This window comes from Rana temporaria, chromosome 5, assembly GCF_905171775.1.
Source record: "Rana temporaria chromosome 5, aRanTem1.1, whole genome shotgun sequence".
In the NCBI taxonomy this organism is placed as follows: Eukaryota; Metazoa; Chordata; class Amphibia; order Anura; family Ranidae; genus Rana; species Rana temporaria.
In genome coordinates, this window is record NC_053493.1 from 41,536,133 (window position 1) to 41,562,820 (window position 26,688).

Consider the following 26,688-nt stretch of genomic DNA (forward strand, 5'->3'; position numbering starts at 1 on the left):
CCCGGCTCCCGGTGGGTGTGCTATGCGAGGTAAGCTTACACTTAGTACGCTTACCCCCCTCCCACAAAAACCACCACACTTACACACGCACTCGAAATTGGGTTAACATGCACGCACTTTGACCACGCGGTCTCTAAAAAGAGAGGCAAAGGACTAACGGGGCTGGTTGAGCGGGCTAGCTCCTCTCCCTCTCTTATAGGGAGTCCCTCTGCCCCGTTGGGCTTCAAAGCGGAGCAGGTAGGGTGGGCTGTGTGGGAGGACCCCCTCACACACCCACCATTGCCACCCGGGGCATGGAGAAAGGTGGCAGATTGCCTCTGGGGGAGGCCTGCCTACTCCCAGTCCGGCTCCTCTCTCGAGTACACGCACAAAATACACTTTAAAAAAGGAAAAAAAAAACAACAGACAATTGCGCGGTCGTGCAACGTGGCTCCCAACCAAATTTGGCTTCCTTTTTTCCCCACAAATAGAGCTTTCTTTTGGTGGTATTTGATCACCTCTGCGGTTTTTATTTTTTGCGCTATAAACAAAAATAGAGCGACAATTTTGAAAAAAATGCTTTTTTACTTTTTGCTGTAATAAATATCCCCAAAAAATATATAAAAACATTTTTTTTCCTCAGTTTCGGCTGATACGTATTCTTCTACCTATTTTTGGTAAAAAAAAAACGCAATAAGCGTTTATTGGTTGGTTTGCGCAAAATGTATAGCGTTTACAAAATAGGGGATAGTTTTATTGCATTTTTATTATTTTTTTTTTTTTTTACTACTAATGGCGGCGATCAGCGCTTTTTTTCGTGACTGCGACATTATGGCGGACACTTCGGACAATTTTGACACATTTTTGGGACCATTGTCATTTTCACATAAAAAAATGCATTCAAAATGCATTGTTTACTGTGAAAATGACAGTTGCAATTTGGGAGTTAACCACAAGGGGGCGCTGATGGGGTTATGTGTGACCTCATGTGTGTTTACAACTGTAGGTGGGTGTGGCTGTAGGTGTGACGTCATCGATTGTGAATCCCTATAAAGGGGATAACACGATCGATGCCGCCGCCACAGTGAAGAACGGGGAAGCCGTGTTTACATACAGCTCTCCCCGTTCTTCAGCTCCGGGGACCGATCACGGGACTCCAGTGGCGATCAGGTCCGCGGGTACTAGCACAGGACGTACCTGTACGTGCATGTGCCCAGCCGTGCCATTCTGCCTACGTAAATGTGCAGGAGGCGGTCCTTAAGTGGTAACCACTACACCACTGTGCTTTTAACTACAATAAAGAACTTTATAAATAATTTTACACAATGCAAGCCTGTTGCTCTATTTTTCTTCATTCCTGGAGACCCAGAGCGGTGGAGAACCTGTGAGCGGAGGCCAGATGGGGGATCACAGATCACTGCAGTGACATCTCACATGCATAAGCGCGTTTTGACTTCTCATAAACAGAGTCACACATGCTCTGGTAAGCCTTGAAAAAGTATTCACACCCCTTGAAATTTTCCACATTTTGTTATGTTATAACCAAAAACATAAATGTATTTTATTGGGATTTTATGTGATAGACCAACACAAAGTGGCACATAATTGTGAACCGGAAGGAAAATAATAAATGTTTTTCAAAATGACCGCACCAGCCAGGAAGACACTGGCTGCAAAAAGCGCCTAGATGCGATTCAGTTTGCATGTGTAGCGCTATACAAGTCATTCATTCATTCAAAAGCACTAAAAACCATGGGCCAGATTCAGGTACATTGGGCGTATCTCTGCGGCGGCGTAACGTAACCGATTTACATTATGCCGCCGCAAGTTTTTCAGGCAAGTGCTTTATTCACAAAGCACTAGCCTGTAAAGTTGCGGCGGTGTAGCGTAAATCACCCGGCGGAATTCAAATTCGACGGGTAGGGGGTGTGTATCATTTAAATGAAGCGCGTACCCGCGCCGAACGAACGGCGCATGCGCCGTCCGTAAAATATCCCAGTGTGCATTTCTCCAAATGACGTCGCAAGGACGTCATTGGTTTCGACGTGAACGTAAATGACGTCCAGCCCCATTCACGGACGACTTACGCAAACGTCGTAACTTTTAAAAATGTTGACGCGGGAACGACGGCCATACTTAACATTGGCTGCGCCTCATATAGCAGGGGCAACATTACACCGTAAAAAGCCTAACGTAAACGTCGTAAATTTACTGCGTCGGCCGCGCGTACGTTCGGGAATTCGCGTATCTAGCTAATTTGCATACTCGACGCGGAAATCGACTGAAGCGCCACCTAGCGGGCAAAAAAAATTGCAGTTTAGATCCGACAGCGTAAGAGACTTACAACTGTCGGATCTAATGGATATCTATGCGTAACTGATTCTAAGAATCAGTCGCATAGATACGACAGGCCAGATTAGGACTTACAACGGCGTACATGGCGCTGCGCCGTCGTAAGTCCTTTGAGAATCTGGGCCCATGTGTACAATCGGCATCCCCAAAACTACAAATCCAACAATGCAATTTGGGATCGCACATGTGTGTTGATGTCATGACTTCCAGTTTCCGGCAGAACCGGAAGTCATGAGGTCACCACGCATGTGTGAGAAGACATGTGGTGGTATCTGCAAGAAGTTAGGTTGTCAACACGGAGACTATGGAGGTTATTTACGAAAGGCAAAGTGCACTTGGAAGTGAAGTCGCTGTAGATCAGAGGGGGACATGCAAGGAACATAAAAAACTGAATTTTAGCTTGCACATGATTGGATGATAAAATCAGCAGAGCTTCCCCTCATTTCAGATTTACAGAGACTGCACTTGTAGTGAAAAGTGGATTTTCCTTTTGTAAATAACCCCCTCTGTGTTAAAACAAGCATTCACTTTTTTGGGTTTGGACTTATGCATGGACTATTCAAATTTTCACTTTAATGTGATTTAGTGCCTAGATATTATATGGGCACTTATTGCTTTATGCTGACATTTATGTATTCGCTTATCTTTTACTTATTTGTTCTTTATTAGCGAGGCATGCTGTTGATAGATCTAATTATGTTGTGTGTTATCCCAGACATGTACTTGCTGCAGCTCACTTGAAGGGATATATTGAGTTTATTAACCATTAGCTTTGTAGCACTTTTTTCATTTTATTGATATATGTGGAGGGTTTCTCAATGTTTGTCAGTGAGTTCAGTCCACTCCAGAAGTGTTCTTTAACCATGTGAAGGATATGCTTCAGTTTAATTCTCCCTGCTAGTAATGCTGTGTGTGTTAGAGGTAAAAGGTGATTTCATGTGTGACTCATTCCTCTGTGTGAGGCCCCATACACACGATAGAATTTATCTGCGAATACGGTCCAGCGGACCGTTTCCGCGGATAAATCCTCTCGAGGATTTCAGCAGATTTTAATGCGATGGAGTGTACTCACCATCGCATTGAAATCCGCGCCGAAATCCTCTGGCAATGACGTGTCGCGCCGTCGCCGCGATTATGACGCGGCGACGTGCGCGACGCTGTCATATAAGGAATTCCACGCATGCGTCGAATCATTACGACGCATGCGGGGGATCCCTTCGGACGGATGGATCCGGTGAGTCTGTACAGACCAGCGGATCCATCCGTTGGGATGGACTCCAGCAGATGGATATGTTCTGCATGTCAGCAAATATCCGATCTGCTGGAATCCATCCCAGGGGAGATATATCCGCGGAAACAGATCTGCTGGCGTGTACACACCATAGGATCTATCCGCTGAAACCCATTTGCTGGGATTTATCTGCGGATGGATTCTATGGTGTGTACGGGGCCTAACAGACTCTTGAAATGATTAGATAAGTGGCTCATGTTAATTATTCTGATTGCTTCATTGTGGTAATTACCTCTTCTATATGCGGGGCCAAGCTGTCTAGATAACGTATTCTGTTACAACTAGTAATTAACTTCACTGATGTCATTATCTAAAGAAATGTGTCTTCAGAGTCGGCGCCGAGGTGTCTGCCTCTGATCTGTATGGAAGCCCCAGTGTGTGAGAAGGGGGTGGAGATTTCATTGTTCTTTGATTGAGGATTAGCTTGTAAACTGGATATATAACTGGCAGCATGCTACCATTAAAGTGTCTTGTTCCAGCAGTAAGCTTGGCTCATGTGTGACTTATTGGGGCGATTCCAGGAATATTCCTCCTCGTGGAATATTGGGTGATTTTCTTTATGGGAAGAAGGGAATGTTTGACGGGGATATCATTCTACTACCGTTACAAACCACTTAAGCCCTGGACCAATATGCTGCTAAATGCCCAAAGGCTTTTTTACAATTCGGCACTGTGTCGCTTTAACAGACAATTGCGCGGACGTGCGACGTGGCTCCCAAACAAAATTTGCGTCCTTTTCTTCCTACAAATAGAGCTTTCTTTTGGTGGTATTTGATTGCCTCTGCAATTTTTATTTTTTGCGTTATAAACAAAAATAGAGCGACATTTTTGAAAAAAAACAATATTTTTTACTTTTTGTTATAAGAAAAATCGAATAAACAAAATTTTAGTAAAAAATTTAGGCCAAGATGTATTCAGCCACATGTCTTTAGTAAAAAAAAGAAATCGCAATATAAAAAAAAATTAGCTACCTAGCGGCAACAGTGACACTAATACAGCGATCAGAAAACCGATCGCTTAGTGACACTGGCAATAGGGGGTGAAAGGGTTAACTAGGGCGGTGATCAAGGGGTTAAACCTTTATTAGGGGGGGGGGGTACGGGGCTACCCTGGACCTAACAGGTCCAGGGTGTACAGGTTTAGGAGATATTCTTTATACCTACAGGTAAGCCTTATTATAGGCTTATCTGTAGGTAAAAGTGGTAGTACAGAGTTTGCTACCACTTTAAGGGTTTACTGGCCCAGTTTTATTATTAAAACAGAAAATTTCATACAGAGAATCAGCTTCCCACGCAGAGGTTTCAAGGTTCAGAACACTTAGCCTGCTGGTTACTGGTAAGACCCTGAGAGCGGGTTTGAGACTCCTTCCCTCCCAAAGCATTTTGGAGACTCCAGCCCCTGGTTAATGAATTTCAAAACCTGGAGAAAGATCTCCACTCAGAACTGACATTCTGAAACCCTGCACTCTGCATATGTGCAAACTATGTTCTATTTCTCCTACATTTTCTAAACCCTGGTCAGCTGGTGACAGATGCATATCTGTCCTCTTGATCTGGCTATTTTTAAATCACAATCTTTTTTTGCCCCAAGGACATTGGCCGTGAACTTGTTCTGCATAGAGACGACAGAACTTTTTCAGCCAACATTCACGAAACTACATGGTTTTTCTGCTCTGTAGCGCCATCTTTTGGGCAACTTCTGCTAATGTTGTCTGATGGTTAGCATTGGTTCGGAGAATGCGTGTTTGTACTTTGGATTTTAGTCCGACAGACTTTTGCACACACGATCAGATAATCCGACAGAACACATTTGCTGTCGGACAATTTAAGAGCATGACCATCCAATATTTGTTCTGACAACAAATGTCCGATGGAGCATACAGACGGTCTGATTATCTGACAAAATACGTCCATTACACAATTGTTGTCGGAATATCCGATCGTGTGTACGGGCTTTAAAAGCACAGGGCTGGATTCAGAAAAGAGATACGACGGCGTATCTCCTGATACGCCGTCGTATCTCTGAGTGGGGTCGGTCGTATCTATGCGCCTGATTCAGATAATCAGTTACGCATAGATATCCCTAAGATCCGACAGGTGTAAGTGTCTTAGGCTGCAATTTCAGGCTGGCCGCTAGGTGGCGCTTCCGTATGTTTATGCGAGGAATATGCTAAATAGGTAGATACGGCGATTCAGAAACGTACGTCCCACCGGCGCATTTTTTTACATCGTTTACGTTCGGCTTTTTTCGGCGTATAGTTACCCCTGCTATATGAGGCGTAGCTAATGTTAAGTATGGCTGTCGTTCCCGCGCCGAGTTTTGAAATGTTTACGTTGTTTGCGTAAGTCGTTCGCGAATATGGCTTTACGTCATTTACGTTCACATCGATTCCAATACGTCCTTGCGGCGTACTTTGGCGCAATGCACACTGGGATATTTTACGGACGGCGCATGCGCCGTTAAAAAAAACGTAAAAAACGCGGGGTCAAGGCAAATTTAAATAAAACACGCCCCCAACATCCCCATTTGAATTACGCGGCCTTACGCCGCAACACATACGTTACGACGCCGTAAATAAGGGCGCAAGTTCTTTCTTAATACAGAACTTGCGCCCAAAGTTACAGCGGCGTAACGTATTGGAGATACATTACGCCAGCAGAAAGATGCGCGCATCTTTATGAATCTGGCCCACTGATAGGAATAGAAATATGCCCCAGTTGTCACCACCCTAGATGGAAAACAGCTATACTGAAAGGGCAATTTGTGATGGAGGCTTTCATAAAGTAAACTGATGTGTTGATAGGAAGATTGGTGGACAAGGGATACAACATCGAAAAATGTATAAATACCAGAGATGAAGTAGGGAGGATGGATAGAACATCCTTTCTAGCAGATAGAGTCAGGGATGGAGGCAACCAGGAATGGACATTCATCACAGGCTTTAATAGCCAATACAGAGATTTGGAGGGGATTATTAAAAAGAACTAGCCAATCCTTAGAAGGAATCCGATAATAGGCAAGGTCCTACCTAGTGTTAAATCCGATTTGGGGGTCTTAAGCAAGACATTCAGATGAGATAGTAGATCCAAATGATAAGATAAGTAGGTGCTTTATTTATACAAACATTGCAATGGAGAAATACAACACAGATTTCGGCTACTATAAGCGAGTAAATGTGGAAGTGTTTCTGAGCTTACAACCACGGGTTACATAATTTATACGTATGGAAATTCATAAGATATGGGTGTGTATCAAGTGTATTCTAGTCGTGATAAAGGTGTGATCGTATAGTTTTAGTCCAATCAAAGTCAATATCTTCTTAGTAGCAAGGGAACAGTTAAATGGGTGGTTACATCATGTGACTGGTAAAAAGTGAAAGAAAACATGGCGGAACTGGATAATTCCAGATGGATAAGACTGTCCATTTCTCTGAGCAAACATGGAGTAAGCTGCTGCTTCTTCTCTGGCGGCGAAGGTCATTGTAGACTGAAAACTTCTGTGTCCAAAGAAAAGCAAGAAAGTGTATTTACAAATTCTTAAAGTGATAGACTCTATATACATATATTATCAGACCCCTATGATTCTACTCACTAGGAAGCCCCAATTTATATATAGCAGAGCCCCCAACCTTAGACTAAAGATGGCGCATAACATCCCTGATCCTCCCAAGAAAACACCACATTTTTAGATACCATAGCCTTCTTTACATTCCAGGCATTCCAGGCTGGTTGAAGGATCTCCCCATTACAGCTGATCTTGTCTTCAGGTCTTCAACACAAACCAACTCTTCCGTTTAGCAAAGGTTTTCTCATCACCAACCAAAAGAGAGATACACAATGAGCTTATTTAAAATAATTTTCTAACCAGCTCATCTACCCCTGTTCTCACACCCATCAGTGATTCAGCAACACTGCTCCTCCTGTGCCCACCTCCTAACAGTGACTTAAAGCGGTTCTCCACCCTAAAGTGGAGTCCCGCTGATCGGAACCCTCCCCCCCTCCGGTGTCACATTTGACACCTTTCAGGGGGGAGGGGGGTGCAGATACCTGTCTAAAGACAGGTATTTGCATCCACTTCCGGCCCGGCATTCACGGGCAAAAGACGGGCATTCCGTCACATCCCGTCGCCCCCCCCCGTTGTGTGCTGGGAACACTCGGCTCCCAGCACACAGCGGGAGCCAATCGGCGGGCGCGGCGCGACTCGCGCATGCGCCGTAGGGAACCGGGCAGTGAAGCCGCAGCGCTTCACTTCCTGGTTCCCTCAGCGTGGATGGCGGGGGGAGCAGCAGAGAGACGAGCGATCGCTCGTGCTCTGCTGCGATCGGCGCTGGACTCCAGGACAGGTAAGTGTCCTAATATTAAAAGTCAGCAGCTGCAGTATTTGTAGCTGCTGGCTTTTAATATTATTTTCCCGTGGCACATCCGCTTTAAGCCTAATACGCACAATCGGATTTTCATTGGACAAAGTGTAGGACTTTTGCCTGAAGGGCGATGGCCAGGAACTTGTTTTGCATACAAACGGCAAAGAATTGTTGGCCAACAAACACAAAACGATGTGGGTTTTCAGCTCTTTAGCGCCACCCTTCGGGCAACTTCTGCTAATGTTGTGTTATAGTGAGCATTGCTTCTGAGCATGCGTGTTTGTACTTTGGAGTTTTGTCTGACGGACTTGTGTACACACGATCGGAAAATCCGACATCACACAATTGTTGGCAGACAATTTTAAAGCATGCTATCCCACATTTGTCCACGGAAAATCCGACAACAATTGTCCGATGGAGCGTACAAACGGTCGAATATTCCAACAACAACAACCTGTCATCGCACAATTCCTGTCGGATAATCCGATCGTGTGTATGAGGCTTTATAACAATGGACTAGAGATATCAGCCAGACCTCTACCTGCAGCCTCTTATTATGTAAAGGACAGAAGTTGCACACAGTGATTATTTCACTCTTTTTAATGGCTAAACAACTTGACCTAAATCACAGAGATTTTTCAGCATGCTAGAAATTCAGCGTGAGCCATAACAAGTGTTCGCGCCATCAGAGAGGCTTGCTATCACCCCCGTTATGTATTGTTCTGATCCAGGTGGACCAGCAAGTCTAGCCTGATTCATGATTTGCTAGACTTTTAAATTGTTATTTTGACTAGGGATAAGGTTTAGGTTCTCTGCTACCATGGGTTTTGGAGGACTTACAGCAGCTACAGTATATTGTCAGCATTTGCTGAAGGTGTTAGGGAAAGCTGACAATTCTATGTAGGGAGACATATTGCTTTTATTTAATTATTAATTTATTTATTTTTGTGTTTATTTATTGGTTTATTTATTTATTTGTTTTTAGTTTTGGCATTGATTCATGCTCCACATAGTACACCATTAAACCACTGAACAAGATTCCCCAGGCATAGACTTTAAAGCGGTGTTCCGCCCAGGGCAGCTGCTCCTTTTGCCCTGCCTTAAAGGCGGCCCTGACTATAACTAATCTAGAGTGCACTCTAGGAGAATAATGATGCAATGTCCTCTGAGAGGTATCTTCTTATGACGCGTACAGACGGTCGTTTCTTGTGATGAAAAAAAACGACGTTTTAAAAAACGTCATTTAAAATGATCGTGTGTGGGCAAAACGTCGTTTTATGTCTTCAAAAAAACGACCAAAAAAAAATTCGAACATGCTCGAATTTTTTGTGTCGTTTTTCAAAACGTAGTTTTTGTTTCACAGAAATTGACCGTGTGTAGCAAAAAACGACTTTTAAAATGACGTTTTTAAACCCGCGCATGCCCAGAAGCTAGTTATGAAGTGAGTTTCAATGGAAAAAAGTGGTGAAACGTAACCTCGCTTTGCTAGAGCATTGTGAAAAAACGATGGTGTGTAGGCAACATCGTTTTTGAAAATGATGTTTCAAAAACGTCGTTTTATTTCATGATTTAAAACTTCGTTTTTTTTCATCACAAAAAACGACCGTCTGTATGCGGCATAAGCATAATCAGTAGATGAAGGGCTCTGTGAAGCAGCTGTAAAGGGATAGTTTTTAGTCCTAAAGTATAAACTAAAGGCAAAACTCTTTTTTAAGTTTTGCATAGAGTGCAGAGGGATTATAACACTTGTCAATTTTTATTGCTGCGTGTGTCCCTGTTAAGAAGATCCCAAATGTTGGGTTGTCCCCAGAAAAGTAATAGAGGGGAAATCTTCCAATGGGGACACTAGTTCTGGTGACCTGGGGGTCCCCAAGGAATTCTCTTAATCCGCAGGGATTTGCTCTTACTTTCTGTTTGATTATGGGACAGGAGGTGAAGGGAAATCTCTGTAATGAGACACAGATGGTAAAAAAAAACTTCCCTTACTCTATCCAAAATGAAGATTTTTTTTTGCTTATAGTTATACTTTAACTCTTCAGCTGGCTAGTGTTGGGGCCCAGTTTTACAATTGGAGAATAGCCCCAGTCAAGCCTGCAGGTGGCAATAAGGCTAATAGATGGCTGTATGTTCAGTTCCTAAAGGGCTAAATCTCGCTAGCAACAAGTAGTAAATCACTGTAGCAGCAGTACCAGCAATACTGCAGCTCATCATTTCGTCACGCACAGCAATTAGTCCACTCTCTGCTTTGCACCAAGGTGAATCTGGCTGTTGGCACACCTGCACTCAGCACTCCTGATCCCGCTCAGGCTGCTTTTATGCAGCAGTGGTGGTGCACACTGGAAAAAGATGTGCAACCTCTGGGCCCCGTCATGGTCAGAGGAAGCTGTGTCCTTCACAGCCTGAGAAAATGTAGCTCTTTCCCCTCCTTCTGGCAATCTCCCTCTGGGAAATGCAGTTCAAAAGCTCTTGTCTTGATTACAGTTAAGTCTCTCCTCTGGACTACAGTTCCCATAGTGCTGCCTGGCACAGTCATTCGAACTCTTCCTGCTTAGCAGCTTCCTCCTCTGGCTGATATGGCTGTTAACTAGTTCAGCACTACAGGGCAGCAGCTACAGAGAGCAGCTGCAACCAGTGTTTCTCTCACTCCGTATTCTAAGCCATGCACCTGGCTACAAACTGTTCTTTCAGACACTCTTGAAATATGGAACCTCGGTTAAAGAGTAACTTGAATTGAGAGCGTTTTGATTTGCGAGCAACTTTTTTTTTTTAATTCTGACTCGGTTTGGCCTGAGGTATGGGGGCGCAGAAGCCGAGCAGAGCTGAAAATAGGCCTGCTGTACCTCATTTGGCCTGAGGTACGGGGCGCAGGAGCTGAGAAAAGCCGAACATTGGCCTGCAGTACCTTGTTTAACCTGAGGTACAAGGGCGCAGGAAACGATCCAAAGTGTCCTCGGGCCTTTTTAGCTGTTTTCGGCGCTCTCTGGCGCCCCCCACCTCTGGCCGCATTCGGTATTGCATCCTATTGAAGTCAATGCGGAACAAATTTTAGTTTCCATTGACTTCAATTGGAAAACTTGCTTTGATATGCGAGTACTTTTGATTACGAGCATACTCCTGGAACGGACTATGCTCGTAATCCGAGGTTCAACTGTAATTGAACTTTTTACTGGTTTGGAATGATCTTCTATGTACATTCTAGGGCAGCATGATGTCCATGTACATCCCTGCACATGGGTGTTCCTTTACTATATCCTTCAAGCAGTGGATTGGCTGAGTGATCATCCTTGTAACTATAGTGTTTGAATGATACAGACTTGCTGAGATTGCCTAGTAACTGCCTGAAGTCCCCATCCACTCATCAACTCCTTGAGCCCTCATTATACCAGTTAGTCTCAGCAAGATCAGAATCCTGGGGTATGATATTCAACAAAATGGAGTTATAAGGACTGCTAAACCAAAATAATCTATTCTTCTATGCCAGTCAAAATTCTGTACATTTTTAATTTGGAATTTCTTTTTTCCAAAATCCAGCTCTTATCCCAGGGAAAGGTTACTTCCGCAAAAAACAATCTGCCCAGGCTTTGCTTCCTCATCTAGCAGTCAAAACATATCCATCTTTGAGAAATTTGATGTGAGATTTCCGCTTGTTCTAAAAGAAAGAGAATTAAACAGCAGAGCTGGGGAAAATGACTTTCATATTCTCGTATCTGCCGTGTGCATTGCCATCTTGATGATTCTGTTGCCGTGAAGAAAATATATTGCCTCTGCCAGAATTTTGTCTTCTGGTACTTTGTCACTCATAAGTTATTGTAAAAATTCAGAAAACAGCGCAAAACTGTGTTTTCTTACCAGCAAACGTCATCTTATCAACAAAAAGAGAAGCGTAAAGGGCAAGTTCACACATCTAAATGGAAAACATACTGTATTTACATACAATTTGCCCCAAAAAATTATAAATAATAACTGACAGGAGTCCCAGATCCTACAAAACAATCCCCGTGGGTTTTAATGTTTTGTTTTATCAGAAAATCTAGGACACCCCTAAGTATGCCACCTTTTCTGGGAAAGATATCAGCTTGATCATCACCTTCCAAAGAATGACATTGACAAAAAAGTAATTTTTCCCGACAAGAAACCTTAAAGGGGTTGTAAAGGTACAATTTTTTTCTAAATAGCTTCCTTTACCTTAGTGCAGTGCTCCTTCACTTACCTCATCCTTCCATTTTGCTTTTAAATGTTCTTATTTCTTCTGAGAAATCCTCACTTCCTGTTCTTCTGTCTGTAACTCCACACAGTAATGCAAGGCTTCCTCCCTGGTGTGGAGTGTCGTGCTTGCCCCCTCCCTTGGACTATCTTTCTCGATGGGGGGGGGGGGGGTTGGTGCTGATGAACAAAACAAAGTCAAGTCTTCTCTTCTCTCTCCTGCCGTGAGTTTGCTAAAGTCAGATGAAAAAAAAAAAATGGAAAATGAAAAAAAAAATGTGTGTGGGGGGGGGGGGGGGGGGGGGTCCTGCCGCTAGTTGCTAAAGGTGTGGGGGGGGGGGGGAATTGGTGGCCCTGCCAATTCAGATGGTATGTTTGTGATTCCAGAGGTAACACAGGTAAGTTAGAATTGTCCCTGGGATATTTTAGTCTGCTGATGTACTACCAAAATGAGTTCGACCGTCGTCTGAATAGACAAATGCATTCCAAAGTGACCAAGTCTTGGAGTAGAGCTCTTGTTGGTGCCGGAGGACAGGGACGGAGCTCGGGGCCAAATTCAAAAAGTGAAAAGCACACAGTACATACAGTATACTGTAATCTTACAGATTACATTACTGTATCAAATAATTACACATCCCCTTTGTCCCTAGTGCTTTTTTCAGTGCCCTGCATGTAGTTTTATATATACTGTTCTTTCTGCCTGGAAACTGGAGATTGTCCATAGCAACCAAAAAGTGTCCGTTTACATCAAAAGTGCTTTTGGACCAGCTAGAAAACAGCGATAATAAATTAGAATCAATTGCAGAACTGAGCGATAGCGATTTGTGGGGAAATTCATCATCAAACAGTGAAAGTAACTAGAAAATGCATTTCCTGCAGAAAATGCGTGGGAATGCTGAATAGCAGAATTGCTAAAGCTACCGTATTTATCGGCGTATATCGCGCACTTTTTTCCCCTTAAAATAAGGGGAAAATCGTGGGTGCGCGATATACGCCGATAGCCGCTTCCCGCGCTCAGTTTGAAATCCTGCGCCGACATATACCGAGTGCAGTACACTCGGGTACATTCGGCTAGGCTCGGCTTCGTTCGTGCTCACGCATTAACGTCACAGAGCGTGAGCGCGAGCGAAGCCGAGCCTTGCCGAATGTACCCGAGTGTACTGCACTCGGTATATGTCGGCGGAGGCGTTCGAACTGAGCGCGGGAAGCGTGGGCGCGACTTGAGGCGTGCGCTGGAGAAGCCGGGAGGACACCACCGAGGCCGCAGACGGACACCGGACCGGACGATGGACGCTGGGAAGACACCAAAACTGTAAGTAATAAAATCATATAACATCTTTTTTTACAGGAATTTCCGGGGCAACTTTAGGGGTGCGCGGTATACGCGGGAGCGCGCTATACCGCGATAAATACGGTAATTGGATGAATAGCTTAAATCCGTAAGAAAAAGTTGAAGAAGTGAGAATAGTTGGAAAAGTAGGAATAGTTTTAAAATAAACATGAATTTAATTAAAAAAGTTTACCACCACCACTAATGTAAGAAAGATGTGTAAAGTTTTTTTTGAAAAGCTGACACTATAAACTAAATTGTTTTTAAATTATTTTTTTTCTCAAAAATCATAATTTTTTTTTTTTATATTTTTTTTCAAAAAAAAATTTTTTTCAAAAATATTTTTACAGGACAGTCAATGAAAGAAAGTGTAGAACTCTTTCTCATTTGGAAGCTCAACCAGCCAAATTGTATATGACAAGTAGATCTTGTGGGCGTGAGAGCAATTTATAGAGAAGGAACTATGGGCCAAATCCTCAAAAGAGATACGACGGAGTAACTGCTGTTACTCCGTCGTATCCCTGGTCCTAACTATGGAACTGATCCACAGAATCAGTTTTCCATAGTTAGGGAGAAGATCCGGCATGTGTAATTGAATTACACTGCCGGATCTTAGGATGCAGTACCGCATCCGCCGCTGGGGGCATTTCGTGTCGCATGCGCAGTACGTCCGGCGCGGGAGCGCGACCTAATTTAAATGGGACTCGCCCCATTAGATTGGGCACACCTTGCGCCGGCCGGATTTAAGTTGCACCGCAGAAAATTTCTAGGTAAGTGCTTTGTGGATCGGGCACTTAGGTAGAAATTTTCCAGCGGTGTAACTTAAATCCGAATATTTACGTTACACCCGCTGGCTGTGGATCTGGCCCTAAGATCATTTTTTTAAAGGTCTGTGCTCTAGCTATGACATCATCCACTCTAAGTAACCCCATAAACACTCTGTTTAATTGATAACATTTCCTGAAATGATCACTAAACTTAAACAGCTTTTTCAAAAAACTGTAAAAGATATCAAACTGAAAAGATATTTCTGGATAGCTGAATATTTTGTGAACATTTTAAAGTTTGTTTGGTGTCTGTAGGTGAAAGTATGAAGGATCTGAAACTTTTGGGAGCGGAAGAAGATTTTAAGGATTTGAAGCATGCTCTCATTGACTTCAATGTTAAAAAAAAGTGTTAAAAAGCTCAATATTTTAAAAAGTATAAGTAGTAGTAAAAAGTTGAAGAAGTTCCATCATTAGCTGAAAGAGATGAACATTTTAAAAGTTGAATGGTTTTAATAGCTAAAAGTATTCAGAAGTTACGCAGAGCCAAAAAACTTACGGAATAATAAAATAAAAAATAAATAAAAAAAACGAATAACAATACTGGGAATGCTTGGAGAGCATTCCCACTAATGACAGCGACAATTCGGCAACCGCGCAAATATCATGTCTGCCGGCTCAGCCATGAGTTCATATATATGGGGACGGGTATGATATATGTACTATGCAGCTTCAATGTTCTCCTGTTTTGTATAAACAACAATTCATGCAATATTTTGAAACATGTCAATTTATGTTATACACAGTGTGACCCCACATGGACACTGGCCCCTGATGAAGGGACAAGGTCTCGAAACGCGTAGGGCCTGAATGAACCCCTGTGGACAAGTCAGACACCTATCCATGAACCTTGTTTTTTAACATTTATATTTTTGTATTTATTGTATAAATAAACTTTTATTACTATCACTACGCTTTTGATTCAATGAACTCTTAGGCTGCATTCACATCTAGGCGGACGAAATCGCGGCGTTTTGTCGCCGCAAATCGCGGTAAAAATAGCGGCGTTTTGTACCGCGATTTGCGGCGACAAAACGCCGGTATTGTCCGCCTAGATGTGCCTCAAGATGACCCCCTCTATGGAGATGATTCCCATCTCCTAGCCGAACGCTCGAAGACGCCTGAAAAAAAGGTCCGGGACCTTTTTTCACGCGGCAGGCGACAGGCGTCCGGCGTTCGGCGTGGAGATGTGAACCATCTCCATAGAGGGACATCTGTTTTCAGCCCTCTGGCGGCAGCGGCGTAGCGCTACAGGCGTAAAAACGCCTAGATGTGAATGGGGTCTTACCGTTAAAGCCCCACCCTGGGGGATTTCTCTCTTTCCTAGTGTTTTTTATTTCATTACATTATTGAATAATTTTTATTATTATTTGTTATAATTATTTTTATAGTTATTTATTATATTATAATTTATGATTTCGTGTTTTAAACTTTATCATACCCGGGATGTCTACTACACTCTTGTTTGGACAGATTTAAGTGTGTTATTTCTAAGCCCCCATTCACATCTAGGCGTTTTAACGCCTGTAGTGCTACGCCGCTGCCGCCAGAGGGATGAAAACACATGTCCCTCTATGGAGATGGTTCACATCTCCACGCTGAACGCCGGACGCCGGACGCCTGCCGCCTGAAAAAAGGTCCCGGACCTTTTTTTCAGGCGGCTTTCGGCGTTCGACTAGGAGATGGGAACCATCTCCATAGAGGGGGTCAATCTGGGGCACATCTAGGCAGACAATACCAGCGTTTTGTCGCCGCAAATCGTGGTACAAAACGCCGCTATTTGTACCGCGATTTGCGGCGACAAAACGCCGCGAATTTGTCTGCCTAGGTGTGAATGGAGCCTAAGAATTACAGGCCTACAATATAAAACACCAAATTTCCATGCAAAATAATTGTATCGCTTCCAGCATCAAAAATCTGACATAATCATACCGCCAGGGAGGTTAAGGAAGCTAGTCAGGTCTTCCACTAATATCCATCTACATGGCGGAGCCATTGTTAAATGGAAGGTGGAGCGGAGGACTTCCATAATGCTGGAATGCAGGCATGCGCTGCATTGGGTGGACGGACCTTTTACAATCATTCAGCCAGCAGATTGTGTCCTTTTATTCATCGTAAATACAAAATATTTGACTATCCTGAAAGTATTTTTTATGTTATTTCTAAATCATTCTCATAGTAAAAAAGGGAAATCTCTTCCCTTTGATACACACAGACCCTCTATGATTGGGTAAGAAGCGTACAGGCATGTCATTGTGACAGTATACAGGTCTGGTTTGGGTACGCATTCAAAACGATTATACAGCACTAGACAAATACATGGCACTGACTGCCGCAGCTGGACGCCCCGGGAAGCCGGTGATTGGGCTTTGCTGAGGATTTGTTTGAAGGTTATGTGAAGATTTTGTCATTAGAAATCAGCAGTGCTGACAGGTGCTATCCTCACCGGAGTTCCCTGAGCTGCTCTCGCTGAACTCAGCCAGGATATATTAGATAAAGCACAAAGCTTAGATTTTACCTTTGATGCATTGTGCCACCAGAAGAACACTTTTTTTTTTCCCCGGCGATGCAGTATTTTTTCAATATAGTTGAATGTAATTGTGAAAAAGATTTGTAGCCAGTTTAGTGTATCAGATATATGTGTGCAGGCAATCCGCAGAGTAAAGGCAATACAGAGCCAGGAGCAATACTCGGATTAGTCTACAAACTACTAGTATCTATCTATCTATCTATCTATCTATCTATCTATCTATCTATCTATCTATCTATCTATCTATCTATCTATCTACACTATGGGCCAGATCCACAACGAGTGGGCGCAACGTAACTTTTGTGATTTAAGTTACACCGCCGCAAATTGCCCAAGTTAGTGCCCGATCCACAAAGCACTTACCTAGAAATTTGCGGCGGTGTATCCTAAATCAGTCCGGCGCAAGGCGGGCCAATTCAAATGGGGCGAGTCCCATTTAAATTAGGTGCGCTCCCGCGCCGGACGTACTGCGCATGCTCCCGACGCTATTTTCCCAAAGTGCTTTGCGCGAAGTTACGTTGCGCCGAGTTTTGTGAATCGCAACGTGTAAAAAAGAGATGCGGCGGGAAAAAAAAAATTTAAAAAAAAATTTGACAGCGACGCGGGAAAGACGGGTATTCTTTTACATGGTGTACTAACTTTACACTTTGTAAAAGTAGCCCCATCTTTGCGACGGCAAACTAACACTTACGGCGACTTAACGAAGGGAAAAAGCTTTGTGGATCTCCGTAAGTGCTAATTTGCATACCCGACGCTGGATTACGACGAGAAATGCCTCCAGCGGCGGCCGCGGTACTGCATCCAAAGATCCGACAGTGTAAGTCCATTACACCTGTCGGATTCTATAAATCAGCTGCATAGTTAGAAACAGGGATACGACGGCGTATCAGCAGATACGCCGTCGTATCCCTTTTGTGGATCTGGCCCTATATTGCCAACAGTATTGGGACACCTGCCTTTACAAACACATGAAATTTAATGGCACCCCAGTCTTAGTCTGTAGGGTTCAATATTAAGTTGTCCCACCCTTTGCAGCTATAACAGCTTCAACTCTTCTGGGAAGGCTGTCCACAAGGTTTAGGAGTTTGTCTATGGCAATGTCTGACCATTCTTCCAGAAGGGCATTTGTGAGGTCAGGCACTGATGTTTCCCTTGCTCACAGCCCCCGCTCTAATTCATCCCAAAGGTTGGGTTGGGTTTAGGACTCTGTGCATGCCAGTCAGGTTCCTCCACCCCAAACTTGCTTATCCATATCTTTATGGACCTTGCTTTGTGCACTGGTGTGCAGTCATGTTGTAACAGGAAGGGGCCGTCCCCAAACCGTTTCCACAGTGTTGGGAGCGTGAAATTGTCCAAAATGTTGTGGTATGTTGATACCTTAAGAGTCCCCTCCACTGGAACTAAGAGGCCAAGCCCGACCCCTGAAAAACAACCCCACAGCATAATCCCCTCTCCACCAAATGATTTGGACCAGTGCTCAAAGCAAGGTCCATAAATACATGGATGAGCGAGTTTGGGGTGGAGGAACTTGACTGACCTCAACCTGATAGAACACCTTTGGGATGAATTAGAACAGAGACTGCGATCCAGGCCTTCTTGTCCAACATCAGTGCCTGCCCTCACACTTCGGGAAGAATGTACATACAGTTGAACCTCGGATTACGAGCATAATCCGTTCCAGGAGAATGCTCGTAATCCAAAGTACTCGCATATCAAAGCGATTTTTCCCATTGAAGTCAATGGAAACGAAAATAAATGTTCCGCATTGACTTCAATGGGAAGCAATACCGAATGCGGGCAGAGGTGGGGGGGCGCCAGAGAGCGCTGAAAATGTCCGAAAAGGCCAAATGAGGTACTGCAGGCCAATGTTCGGCTTTTCTCAGCTCCTGACAACCTTGTGAACAAGGCCGTTATGGCTGAAACGCATCTACCGCTGCTGTATTTTTATCCTTATGGAGATATAATGGAGATATAATAAATAATAGATATAAAAAATTCGGAATTTAAAAAACATGTATGGAGTTGCGGATTGTCCTTTATCCATCTTTCATAATGTAGCTTCTATGATAAAGTGGGAGGAGGAGCTCCATGTGAGTTTTTGCAGAGAACGTCAGCATCAGGCCAGTAAAGCTGACTCTACCAGATTAGTATTGTGGTTATAAGGGGAACAGCTTTACAATTGTTGAAATGCTCCCCCAATTTTTTTTTTCATTAAATTTTTCCAATAAAGCAGACCTACCATTTCTCTAAAATGATCACCATATTGCTGGAGAAATTGCGGTCAAATTGAGGCAATCTTATTTTATATTTTGAAAGGTCAGGTGTATCAGAAGCTTCTGGTATTTGCTCTTTAGACTCCTAGCAGAAATATCAGGGGTGCTGGTTACTTCTGCACCCCAACTAGCTATACAGAGTATAGGTATAGATGCCTATCCAATGAATTATAGAACTATAGCGGTATAATTTCTCTTAACAGCCAGATCAGCAGGGCCGGACTTACCATTGGGCTTGACTGGGCTGCCTGTTAAAGTCTCCTTACTTTTTTCTTTGATTATCTCTCCAGCGCATGCGCTTCCAGTCCACTGAGTCACGGCATGTTCTGTGTGTGCCATTCCCAGGGCAAATCCGCCCTATACGCTTGCTACGCAAGCTGTGTAGGGCCCCATGCAATGTACTCGGGGCCCCTGCCTCTACCTCGTGTCCTTCTCCATACACGTGACGTAAATAGGTATCGCCCGCCCTGAGCTATTGACTGTCTGACGCTGACCGTGTGTCCTGCCGAAAAAGTTCCCCAGGGTCCCGCCGAAAAATTTCCCTACAGATAACGTACCTGAACTGAGCCTCCGAAAATAGCCGTACAAGTAGAGCTGAGATGGAGTCAGCTCTAGATGGCAAGCTGTGCGCCGCGCCTGCGCAGTACAGGGGGATCCTCATCCGCTGGGGGAACTTATTTGGCGGAACACCGGAGGCTGTTGAAAGGTAAACCAGTTTCAAGGCTCTGTCTGCACAATCACAATGTAATTATTGTATAATGAACACTTGTCGCTGCTAGTTGACCTTCGTTTTGTCGCGGTTTTTATTAGACTGGTCAGATGGTAATTACTAGGACGTGAATCATAGGGAAAATTTCTGTAATGACTAATGAATGATTTTTATTATTTAGCTCTCATTTTCCCAAAGACTCCGGTGAGTGCAAAAGTGGGCCTTTTTGTTTCTTTTCGGACCAAGAAATATTGGTTGTGGATATTTTAGCGGTGGCAGAGTCATTGGTGTGCAGGGGGTAGCAAATAGGCGTTAAAGAGCTTGTTATATGTTTAAGATGGATAGCTGAATTGATAGATAGATACACATATTTTTATTGTGGTGTAGCATCTGGGCCTGCTGTCCCTCCATCTCTCTTTCTCTCTCTCTCTCTCTCTCCCTCTTTCTCTCCTTTCTTTCTCTCTTTCTCGCCCTCTTTCTTTCTTTCTCCCTCCATTCCTCATTCATCTCAGACTCTAACCACACCCCCTTGCGAGCCACTCCCATTTGAGCCATGTCCACTATTTTGCGTGAACCAAGTAGGGCCCGAAAGTGACTGAAGCCCAGGGGCCCCGGCCACCCTAAGTCCTGCCCTACAGATCAGTCATAACCAGCTAATGGAGGTCAATAAACATGAAAGGAGACACAATGCAGCGCCTTCTGAGCGTAGCAGGTGTATTTAATATTGGAAATTTTGTAAAAACATATAGATGACCTACTCACATGTCTGATGTAGGTAAAAGCATGACCAATTATAAAGGGTTCATCCGCGGGGGTCCCGGAGAAGACGAGATGTCCTCATGCTGGCATACAGTGTTTGTCCTAGTCCGTACTGCAGCGGCGATGGGAACCAAAGGCGCCCTCGGAACTGAAGTGCGCGGTACAGGTCTCCACTGTGTGCTGCTGTTGCTGCCGACTTCACATCCGGGCGCGGGAGGTGCGCGCGTTCGAGGCTTTCAAGTCTCTTCTTCAGGTCAATAAACATCCCTACAAAATCTCTGAAGTAATCTATAGAGTCAATTCCCAAAGTGTGTATGAGAGAATAATAGCTTAGAAACAGAATTTACAGCATAAATTCCACTATGAATGAGATGCAAGGCAAAACAAAGCGTCTGACCTAAGCATTGCTCGATATTCAAGCACAAACTAACCCCTGCATGGTAACAATGACACCCACTTGTGCTGCTCTTTCTTACTTTTCTCTTCTCTTTCGTTGCTTGTTAGCTTTTTATACTCTGTTTGAACTATTTAACCTGCAATTATGTCAGCTTTCTGTGTGTAATTAGTATAAAAGTGGGGTCAGTATATGTGTAGTTAAATATTTCATTTGTTTAACGAATATAACATCCACCTACAGCATCAACGTGATACAAAAATATGTTGCATGAAAAAAAAAAAAAAAAAATTTTTTTGTACTTACCTCTGTAAACACTATGCACAATGTGTTGATTTTTATATGCCTCCATGTAACAACACTGATGCCTGAGCAGCCAATCGCACTTCCATATAGGAAAATAGGAATTGACATACATGATCCACTATACCTGGAAATGCCGGATATTTCTCTTTACTACCGGCGGCAACTGGATTGGAAAAACAGCGTAGGGAAGGTGAGTATATGTAGGCAGGGGGCTGGGTATTACAAGGGAACCTATTGATTTCCCCTGCTGGATTGTGAGATTTTACAATTGTTCTGCAGTACTAACAATGATTGTGTAATTCGAAGGCAATAAGCGGTGGTAGTACCCCTCTTAGAGTGATGCAAATGTTTATATTTTAACCACCTCCGCACCCCCAAGCACATTTATACTGCGGCAGGGCAGCCCTTCAGCGCAAAATCATGTACCTGTACGTGAGTTTTTTCTTTGGGTGGGGGGCTCACATGCATGCCTCTCCCACTGTGAATGGACACAGTGGGGGTCAATCAACGGGTCCGGCATACCCTATGTCTGCCAGTACCCGCCGATCATTCCAGAATGGCAGACCCGATGTCTGTGTAAACAAGGCAGATCTCCATTCTGTCAGAGGGGAAGATGGAGATCTTGGGGCAGATCCACGTACATCGGCGCATATTTGCATCGGGCGTAGCGTATCTCTGATACACTACGCCGCTATTACTTACATTTTTTTTTAATCCTCAAAGAATGCGCGCCGTAAGTTACGGCGGCGTAGTGTAAATTTGGCGGCGTAAGGGCGCGCAATTCAAATGGATGTGATGGGGGCGTGTTTTATGTAAATACCTCGTGACCCGACGTAAATGACGTTTTTTTTAACGGCGCATGCGCCGTCCGTGGGGGTATCCCAGTGCGCATGCTCGAAAATAAACCGGAACAAGCCAATGTTTATGACGATGACGTCATTCTACGCAAATCCCTATTCGCGAACGACTTACGCAAACGACGTACAAAATTCAAAATTCGACGCGGGAACGACGGCCATACTTAACATAGGATACGCCTCATATAGCAGGGGTAACTATATGCCGAAAAAAAACTTACGGAAACGACGTAAAAAAATGCACCGGCCGGACTTACGTTCGTGGATCGCCATATCTAGCTAATTTGCATACTCAATGCGGAATTCGACGGAAACGCCACCTAGCGGCCATCGGAAAAATGCACCTACGATCCGATGGCGTATTAAGACGAACGCCAGTCGGATCGAGCCCAAATGCAGTCGTATCTTGTTTTGTAGATACAAAACAAAGCTACGACGCGGGAACTTTGAAATTACGCGGCGTATCAATAGATACGCCCGCGTAATTCTTCTGTGGATCTGGCCCCTTGTGTTTCTGCTAAGCAGGAACATGGATCTCTGTCTTTTATTATTATTTAGGTACTTATATAGCGCTGTCAATTTACGCAACGCTTTACATATACAATGTACATCCACATCAGTCCCTACCCTAAAGGAGCTTACAATCTAGGTCCCTAACTCACATTCATATACTAGGGCCAATTTTTAGGCAGAAGCCAATTAACCTACCAGCATGTCTTTGGAGTGTAGGAGGAAACCGGACTACCCTAAATTGATGAAGAAATTCGATTTTTTATTTATTTATTTTTTGTGTGCGTTCTATGGCAGAAAGTAAAAGATATTTTATTTTTTTTACAAAAATTGTCAGTCATTTTTTTGTTTATAGCGCAAAAAATAAAAACCGCACAGTTGATAAAATACCACCAAAAGAAAGCTCTATTAGTGGGGAAAAAGGACATCAATTTTATTTGGGTACAGCGTCACACGGCCGCGCTTGTCAGTTAAAGTAACGCAAAAAATGGCCTGGTCATGAAGGGGAGGGTAAAATTGAAGTCGTTAAAGTGGGTGGAGCCCTGGGCAGGAGGTGGAAGAGACTCACAGCATGTATGTTTGTAGGCAGGAAAAGTGGTAGGCCTACTGGGCCTAGGCGAGAGAGAGGACTCCATGTGAGGACCCACTGCTGGGGAATTTGTGAAAGAGAAATTGGGAAGATGACTGGACATTGTTTGGGTTGGTGGCACTGAAGTCTTCTAAACTGTAATGATGAAAATGTAGTTGAAAATGTAAATGATGTGTGCCAAGTTATTACATTTAAGTTCTTCTGTATCATTGAAGCAGCACTGGGCATTATTTAAGAACGTGGGACATTTTGTACTTTCCCCTGTACTATGCAACTAAGCAATCCTATGTTTGTGCTAAAGAAAATGTACATGTAATTTTGTACTTTGTTATCTTTTTTTTTTTTTCAAAAAATGTCAATAAAAATACAATAAGAGGCTTCTTACCACGTAATCAGCTGTGGCCAATCACAGCTGATCATCACGTGAACCAGGAAGTAAATGGCATTCCTCGGTTCGCACTGACAATGTGAGTCAATCGGTGGCTCTCCCTGTCAGAGGGGGGGGGGTCTGTGCTGATAATAAGCACATTGATTATCAGCACAGCCCCCTCAGATGTGCCAAACACCTGCCAACCAGTGCACAGCAATGTCCCAAGATTAAAATCTGCCAGTGCCCACCACAGTGCCAATCACTGCCCACCACAGGGCCAATCACTGCCCAGCAGTAACACCTGTCAGTACTTATCAGTACCTCATCATCAGTGCTGCCCATCAGTGCCACTTGTCAGTGCCAATCAGTACAGCCTATCAGTGCTGCCTGCCAGTGCCCATTACAGCCGCCTGTCAGCAGGGGTGGACTGACAACTCATGGGGCCCCCGGGCAATAGATGATTATGGGGCCCCTGGGCTTACAGATGGCCACCACGCCAGGAGGCAGTGCAGAGGCAGGGCAGCTAAAATCTCAGGATTTTCACATCAAAAGCATGTCGGTTTCGGACATATCAGGGACAGATGTAAAAAAACACAGATTTTTACATACTGTCCCTGGTTTTATTGAGCCTGGCAACCCTGATGGGGCCCCCTAGTGGCATGGGGCCCTCAGGCAGTGCCCGAGAGTCCCAATGGTAAGTCCGCCCCTGCCTGTCAGTGCCCATAAGTGTCACCTATCAGTGCTCATCAGTGCCACCTATCGATGCCCATCAGTGCTGCATATCAGTGCCTCCTCATTAGTGCCCATCAGTGCCACTTTATCAGTGCCAACTCATCAGTGCCCATGAGTGCCACCTCATCAGTGCCCGTCGGTGAAGGGGAAAACAAAATTGTATGCCAGAGACTAAGAAAAAAATATATATTTTTTAGTTTGTTTAGCAAAAAATAAAAACCCCAGAGGTGATCAAATAGCACCAAAAGAAAGCTCTATTTGTGGGAAGGAAATTGTAAAAATGTAGTTTGGATAAAGTGTTGCATGACCACGCAATTGTCATTAAAATTGTGACAGCACTGAAAATTGTCCTGGGCAGGAAGGGAGGAAAGTGCCTGGTATTGAAGTGGTTAAGCATCCAAGGTATTCTCTGCCCCGAAGCTGGGTATATATACTAGGGTGGCCAGATTTTTTAAATGAAATCCGGGGACATATTTTTTCTTTACTAGTAATGGCAACAATCAGCGACTCTCTGCCCGTCGCCGCCCGTCTCACAGTCTTACTCTTCGGGCCCCGGCTACTACTGGATGGGGAGCGGAGGAAGATCACTCCGCCAGGGAAGGCAAGGAGATAGGCAGGTGAATGGCCAGGATTTGAGCCAAGGCAGAAGAACAGAAGTGGAGCTGAATGGGCATGCACCCGAAACTGAAGAAATATTCCCTCCGCTCCGACCAGCACATGATCATCAGAAAGGGGCACAGATAATGGGAAAAATACAACCCCCCCTATGCTAGTAGGCACGGCGGAGCGGGGGGGTGTAATTCTAATTTTTTAATTAAAATTCTGCACTGATTGTCTTTGAAATTGCCCCTGCCCCCTATTAAATCCAATCTGGGGACAAAACCAGGGACAGACTTGGTCCGGGGACAGTGTCCTCAATCCAGGGGAGTGTCCCCTTAACTGGGGATGTCTGCTCACCCTAATATATACTCCTCTTGTATACATGAGGCTGTAGAGCAGGCAATGACTCAGCCATTTATGATTGGCGGTCTGCAGTGACAGGTTCCTAGTAGGATAGCTCAGGCAGGTTCAGACTAGTATCTGGTCATCGCTATTCATAGACAAATGCTTTATAGAGGTAGTGTTGTGCCTCCAAAGAGATAACTGCGAGTGTCACATATTTCATTGTAAAGCCGCTATATAGCGTAACATGATGGAAACCATAAAACCACAGTCTACATGAACAGAAAAAAAAATTGCAGATGTCCACAAGTAACCTTTTTCTTTTACAACGTGAAAAGGGGAAATAAAAAGGATGATTATTTATATTGAGGTACTTTTTCTATATTCAAGAACAGACATGAAAACTTTTCAGGAAAGTTTGATCTTGAGAGCGTGAGTTCCATTCCTTAGACAGAGGTCGTAGCTTAATAGGAAAGTTTTTTTTTTTTCCGATGTCACTTGTGTCGTTATAGTCTACCAGGGACATGGGCAAGGTCAGTATAAAACTGATGGTTTCTTTATGAGCGTCTTGTAACTTTGCAGGAATTAGATTGCTCTGGAAATACAAGACTTGTGGAGTTCTCGAAGACCTATTCCCATTAGAATGATAGGGGAAGTGTAACCTTGTAATTGTAGCCGACACCATTCTGGGGAAAATGAGTACAACCTTTCCAAAATGTCCTGCCACCCTCCTCCTTAAAGCGGAGGTTCACCCTAAAAAACATCTATATACCATTACATCCAGCATACTTCCGACATCTACAGTATGCTGTTATTTTTTTTTTGCTGTACATACCGTTTTATTGTTATTTTGCCCCCCGGCTTCCGGGTTCTGGCTCCCGCGGGAGTGGGCGTTCCTATTCAGAGGTTAGATGATTGACGTCTGGTGAAAAACTTCCCCTGGCGCATAAGGCGCGTCACAGGTTTTCCGTAAGTAGCCGAACTGCGAGTCGGCTCTATATGGCGCCTGCGCAGTCAGCTCTACAGGCGCTGTATAGCGCCATATAGAGCCGACTCGCAGGTCGGCTACTTACGGAAAACTGGTGACGCGCCTAATGCGCCAGGGGAAGTTTTTCACCAGACGTCAATCATCTAACCTCTGAATAGGAACGCCCACTCCCGCAGGAGCCAGAACCCGGAAGCTGGGGGGAAAATAACAATAAAACAGTATGTACGGCAAAAAAAAACAACAAAAAAACAGCATACTGTAGATGTTGGAAGTATGCTGGATGTAATGGTATATAATTGTTTTAGGGTGAACCTCCGCTTTAAAGCACATCTTTGTAACTTTGCACAGACTGCAATAAAAGGTGACAGGGAGATCACTTTAAAAAAAAAA